This window comes from Bison bison, unplaced genomic scaffold, assembly GCF_000754665.1.
Source record: "Bison bison bison isolate TAMUID 2011002044 unplaced genomic scaffold, Bison_UMD1.0 scf7180017864146, whole genome shotgun sequence".
NCBI classification, from domain to species: domain Eukaryota; kingdom Metazoa; phylum Chordata; class Mammalia; order Artiodactyla; family Bovidae; genus Bison; species Bison bison.
This window is the reverse complement of record NW_011494718.1, coordinates 4,961,494-4,968,366: the sequence shown is the minus strand read 5'-3', so window position 1 is coordinate 4,968,366 and position 6,873 is coordinate 4,961,494. Positions and strand designations below refer to the sequence as shown.

General features: G+C 48.4%; 1 pseudogene; it reads left to right on the top strand.

Moving 5' to 3' along the window:
* The window catches only part of LOC104989196, a 65,988-nt pseudogene extending 60,162 nt beyond the window's left edge, over positions 1–5,826 (top strand).
* The last annotated feature ends 1,047 nt before the right edge of the window (positions 5,827–6,873 follow it).

Below are 6,873 nucleotides of genomic sequence, written 5' to 3'. Positions count from 1 at the left end.
TTTTGAACTGTGGTGCTGGAGAAGACTCTTAAGAGTGCCTTGGACAGCAGGGACATCAAACGAGTCAATCCTAAAGGAAACCAATCTTGAATATTTAGCATATTTAAAAGCAGAGACATTACTTTGCCAACAAAGGTCCATCTAGTCAAAGCTATGGTTTTTCCAGTAGTCATGTATGGATGTGAGAGTTGGTCTATAAAGAAAGTGAGCCCCAAAGAATTGATGCTTTTGAACTGTGGTGTTGGAGAAGATTCTTGAGAGTCCCTTGGACTGCAAGGAGATCCCACCAGTCCATCCTAAAGGAGATTAGTCCTGAGTGTTCATTGGAAGGACTGATGTTGAAGCTGAAACTCCAATACTTTGGTCACCTGATGTGAAGAGCTGACTCATTTAAAATGACCCTGATGCTGGGAAAGGTTGAGGGCTGGAGGAGAAGGAGATGACAGAGGATGAGATAGCTGGATTGCATCACTGATTCAATGGACATGGATCTGAGTAAATTCCAGGAGTTGGTGATGGACAGGGAGGCCTGGTGTGCTGCAGTTCATGGGGTTGCAAAGAGTCAGCCACGACTGAGAGACTGAACTGAACTGATGGGCTTCCCTGGTGGCTCAGACAGTAAAGAAACTGCCTGCAATGCAGAAAATGTAGGTTCGATCCCTGGGTTGGGAAGATCCCCTGGATAATGGCATGGCAACTCACTCTAGTATTCTTGCTTGGAGAATTCCATGGGCCCAGGGAGCCTCGTGAGATACAGTCCATGGCATTGCAAAGAGTTGGATATAACAGCAACTAACACTTTAATTTTCAACTTAATTATCTCTTGAAGACCATATCTCCAAGTATGGTCACATTCTGAGGCACATATGAATGTTTGGGGTCCATACCTGTAGACCAAGAGGATTTTCTTTCCTAAGTTTAGCTGTGAGGATCACCCATCTATAACAGCTCACAACAGTCCTGCAGGACGCATTCCAACTCCTCACCTTTAGTAGCTAATTGTTGGCTGAGCTACAGTCAGATTCCATTTGCTTCCATGAATGTGAGGCGAGGCGGAGGCTGAATAAGACCCAGGGCTTTACCAGGTTCTTGACCAAAGGCAGGAGGAGAAGGGGACGACAGAGGATGAGATGGCTGGATGGCATCACCGACTCGATGGACGTGAGTCTGGGTGAACTCCAGGAGTTGGTGATGGGCAGGGAGGCCTGGCATGCTGCGATTCATGGGGTCGCAAGGAGTCGGCCACGACTGAGAGACTGAACTGAACTGAACCGACCAAACCACTGGGGATGTCCCATAGGCTGACAATTCCTAGCATATGAGTTTCCCAGGGGCTTTGAGTCTTGGGTGCATATCTGACCATGTCTTGGCCTGGGTAGCCAAGTCACATGAAAAATGGCCCAGGTTTTCATTCACTGAGGTCACATAACAGGGGTGCGGGCTTCAGGGCATCAGTCAAGGAAATAGGACCATTTCCAGGTTTTGCATAAAGCCACTGTTGCTCTGAGTCTACACTCAATATGAAGGAAACTACCCAGACTAACTAAAGGATCTGACCCAACGCCAAGGCCTAGTTCAAGGCGGAGGGATGCTACGGGAACCCCTCAGCCACCTGATACCACGGCTGGCCTTGGGAAGCGGTTAGTGTCACCTGAAATCAAGAATGCTCAGAGCTGTGCCCTCGGGATGCAGGCGGGTTTGCTGTGAGTGCTTCACCCCCAGCACTGGCTGGACCTGGAGAGAAAGAGCATTTGTGTGGGGTGCTCCGAGGGGGTGGCTAGTGCTCCAGTGAGACCGTCCACAGCCCCAAGCCCTCACTTAGCCTCGGGACCCGTAGCCAATCCTGGCTTTTGGTGGCATAGTCCAGTCTTGGGGGGATGTCTCAGCTCACGGTGGGTGACAGCAGGAAAGTAGCAAGGGGAACTGGTTCATAAGATGTGAAGGTGATTCTCTGGGATTCTTGAGAGGGAAAATACCACCACCAAAAAAAAAAAAAGCCAGATCTCATACCGTATCTCATCAGGCAGCGACTTTGGCCAACTTGCTTTGGATTGAGATGGGAATTGTGGTTTTCTTTGCAATGGCAGCTGGGGTGATGGGAGAGATTTACATTGCAAGGATGGAGAGGACTGAGAGGCGACAGGCACAGAAGGGCACAGGCCTTGCCTGAGGAGGGTTCATTCAACATGCTTAACAGCATGCAAAGTGAACGTACCAGCTGTGTTTGGAGAGCCGCAGCTACAAACCTGATTTTAACTGCAAACAGGAGAACATTTCTATATCACTTCACAGTTAATCAGGAGTCTTCACATTGTTTGTCTCATTAAACCTTCACAACGATCCTAGGAAATACCAACATTTTATATGAACCTTTTACAATAGAGGGGACTGAGGCTCAGAGACGTGAAGTAACTTGCTAAGTTACAGAACTTGCTAGTTCACAGAACTAGTAAATGTCAAGCTTAGGATTCTAACCAGGGTGCCTGATTTCAGAACCTCACCTTCTTGACCACCATTTGCTATGAGGCTTCTGGTACAGAAGCATGTTCCACTCTGTCAAGGATGAGTGTTTGACCCTGACATTGTTTGGAATTGCTGGTTGGATGATGATAATATGTGTGTGCCAAGTTGTTCAGTCGAGTCTGATGCTTTGCAACCCTATGGACTGTAGCCCGCCAGTCTTCCCTGTCCATGGGGTTCTCCAGGCAAGAAAACTGGAGTGGGTAGTCATCCCCTTCTACAGGAGATCTCCCCAACCCAGGGGTCAAGCCCAAGTTTCCCACCTCTCTTGCATTGCAGGTGGATTCTTTGGCCACTGAGCCATTGGGGAAGCCCTATGATAATACAAAGCAGGCCCAAATTTTAGCTGGTTCTATTAGTATAAAATCTCTACAGACAATTCTCACTCTTACTGCCTGCAGCCAGGCAAACCTTGCTCTCTGCCTTCTTTGGGTACCCATTGCAATGACCCTTACTATCGGTCTCCAGACTGCTTGGAGCAAGGCTCTGCCAAGGCTCTCTCCTGTTTGTAGCCTGTGGCTTCCCAGGACTTTGAGGAGAAACAATAGGGTGCCTGCCCTGGTTTCTGGAGGGATGTACAGAACCTTTCAGAAAGTATTTCACTCGGGGGTTGAGAAGCCCATCCCACTTGCAACTCAGAAGCTGGAGGTGAGCAGAGACTGGTCCTTCCATAGCTCAGGCCAATTCTTCATGGAGAAGCAGAAACTTCAGACTCAGCCCAGAGACAGCAGGCAGGGAGAGCTGAGGTGGAGGGATGGTGTGGGTGGCAAGATTGACAGGTACACACTTGAGGGCCGGCAATCAGAATTTCCACCAGCACTGGATACGGGGGAGAAATAGACACATGCTGTAAGATTGGCATTTTCTGCACATTTGATGAAAAACCCACAGCATTTTAAGTGAAATTACAATTTCTGTGATAACCTCCCTCTCCTGCTCCTTGAAAAAACAATCTTAAAGCAAGATCCTTAGTCAAGTAACTATGCAAATGTGTGTGTTTATCCAGGTGCCACAGCAGGACGTGCAAAATATTTTCATTCCTTGGCTCTCAGGGTGAATTCTATTAGGAGGAACAGTTGGTGTATGGAATTTCAGGCAGATACAGTACCGGCAAGTCCTTGGGGGCTTAGCTGGAATTTTCTCTCCAGATTCAGCATAGGGAGCCCTTCCTGTGGGCACAGTGGAGGCACGGATGTTACAGGCAAGTGCTCAACTTACCTGAGCCTCCCGCATCCCTAGTCACCAGCCTGGGGCACTGACCACTGTGCCACAATGCAAACTGCCTGACTATTTGGGGACCATAATCTTGATGGGGGAATATCTTTGTGTTTTTGCAAAAAAAAAAAAAAAAAAGAATTACAAAATTAATGCATGTTCCTTGTAAACCGAAAGCAATCAGTAGAGAAGCAAACAGAAGTGAAGGCGCTCAGTCGTATCCGACTCTTTGCGACCCCATGGTCTGTAGCCTGCCAGGCTCCTCTGTCCATGGCATTTTTCAGGCAAGAGTACTGGAGTGGGTTGCCATTTCCTTCTCCAGGGGATCTTCCCGACCTGGGGATTGAACCCAGGTATCCCACTTTGTGGGCAGATGCTTTACCCTCTGAGCCACCAGGGAAGCCCACAGAAGTAAACGGAATAAACAATGAAAACCCCCTTAACCCCCTCTTCCCATGATTTCACTCCCTTCTCATCCATCAGCCCTGTTGAGAGTTTGGTAGGAATCTATCCTGATCTTTTCCACGTATTATCATGTACATATTTTACATATAGACCCGGCTAAATGAGTAGGTACATGCATATATTAATGGGATCCTTCATACTACCTACATTATTCAGTGACTTGCTCTTTTCAGTGGAGAATTTTCCATGTCAGTACTTACAGATCTAACTTACTCTGTTGATCGATGCATACTATTTAATCATTCCTCTCATATGGACATTTAGATTATGGGAAGGCCGTACTCAAGTAGCCCATGCTCCTTTCACCCTTTTATTGATCCCATTCATTAACAATTCTCAAAAGGTTTGGAGTTCCTGCCTTCTGGCAACTTGAGGAGAGCCGAAAGCTACCCCTGACTCCTATCGAGGCTCTATCCCTAATCATTGCTCCCCTGGAGCCTGGAAAATTTAAACGTCATGTCTTCATCCTTTATTTTTTTCTATTCTCTACCACCAAGATCATCTTCCAAAATGCAGCAAGACTGAGAGTTGAGAGGGGTGGGGATGCAACCTAAAGAAAAGCCTCTATGCTGCCGAGACAAGAGGGCTTGCAAAGTGTAGAGATGATTCTCACACAGGTGCTGCTGTAAATTCTTGTACAGGACTTCACAGACCATATCACCCAGTCATGCCACTTCCATACCTAACCTCCACGTCCAGGCTCTTCTCCAGGAGACACAGAGAGGCCTGGAAGGAAGAGGATGGAGTGTTTGAGTCAAAGAGGTACTGAAAGATGATGGGGAGACAAGAGAGGAAAAGATAGAGACCTGAGACACTGACAGCTCACGTTACCCAGCTCACAACGTCGCCTGGGGCCAACCTGCCATCAGCTAGCATCTCTGCCTGCTGACTGGGCTTGAAAGTTAAAACTGGGTTCTTGTGGATACTGGCCAATGACTTCTTTGCCATGGGAGCAATTGTTTTTTTGCTGTGCTTGCAAGATGTGAATTCATTCTTTTTTAATATCAGTAATACACAGTAAAGAGCTTAATCCAATTTACAAAGAAATAGGATCAGACAAGCCCTGAAAATGCAATGTGCCTTTATGGCTGAGACGGCAGGGTGGGAGAAGAGTGAGCAGCGCAGCAACAAGGAAACCCTCTCCATCGCAAGCATCCTCCTCCTTGGCATCAGAGCACAGGAGCGACGGGGCTGTCAGGGGCTTGGAGCTTTAGGGGTACCTTTGGAGCTTTTATTTCTGTGACGTGAGAACGTCGGAACCTACTTATCCAGCGAGATGCCATATTAATGTGGTACCACTCATGTATGTAAATGAGACTTCTGATCTCCTCTCAGGAGGTAAAATCGGTACTAAAGTTGTTGTTCATGCAGAGAGCACATAGAACCACCGGCACTGCCTTTTTGGTCCTGTGAGAGCAGTGCCGCTTGCTTGCTAGATGTGTGACTCTGGCCAGAGGTGCCAGCTTCCTGGCCCGAGTGGACGATGTGGCACGGAGTCGTGCTGGGCTTGTTTTACGGGCAGGAACTGATCGGGAGGAAAGGCTGGGAGTGAACCCTTGCCAGGAACTGCCACAGAACGTAAACCTTTGGTCTATGCTCTACGTGCAAGGAGACGCACCAGCCTGATTGGCTTTGACACCTGATATACTGATTTGGTGAGTGGGTGGCTGGAAGTCTCCAGAAGACTAGGATCCTGATGGTCAGGCAGGCAGGAGGGAAGCTGGGCTCCCCAGTAAGTGGTTGGCTTCCCACCAGGCTTCAGTGCCGTCAGGTCCATACATTTTTGAATGTTAATTCTGTGGCCAGCGTGGTGCTAGGCTCAGCTGTGAATAAAACTTGGCCCTGCCCTTGGGGAATTTACAAGCTGATGTCAACAAAATCTGCTGAGGTTGCTCCGAGGGCATGAAGGAGAGATATTCAAGCTGAGATGGGGACTGAGGGGAAACTTTCTGCAGAAGGTGAACTGAAGTTTGGAGGATGAGTCAAATGTTGGGGAGGCCCGTCTAGACAGAGTGAAAAGCAGGAACATCAAAAACATGTGGAAGCAGCATGGCTTGTTCTGTGTTACTAGAGTTGCCAGAAATGGGGCCAGAGAAACAGGTAGGAGCCAGGTCATGGAAGGGGGGATGTAACCTTCTGAGGAGCTGGGACTCCAATCAGTAGGTGATAGGGACCCCTTCAGAGGTTTAAAACAAAGCTTAACGTGTGCTTTCCTAGATCATGCTGGGAGATGTCTGGGGGATGGAACAATTCTTCAAGCCAGAAGACCACCTGGATATCTAGGACTGCAAACCAAGGGAAACCCAATGAGGTCGGCACATGCGTGGAATCTGATAGGGAAGAAATGGCTAGAGAGGGGCATGGACATGGGCTGGAGAGCTCAGGAAAGGGAATTAACAAGGGCTAGGCTGGTTGTCCATGGGGTCACACAGAGTTGGACACAACTGAAGTGACTTAGCAGCAGCAGCAGCAGCAGGTTAGTTGTCAGGGGATTCAGCTAAAGGAGACAAAAATTCCAGGGATGGTCCCGGGAGAAGTTGGATCCTATACACAGGTCCTTCCTCCCTGGGCCTGGGAAGAAAACAGACAGGACGGGGAGAGTCCAGCTCTGTAAACATGTGCATGATTGGAGCTGCCCTGGTACCACGGGGTTCTGACTCAGGGCATTGTGAC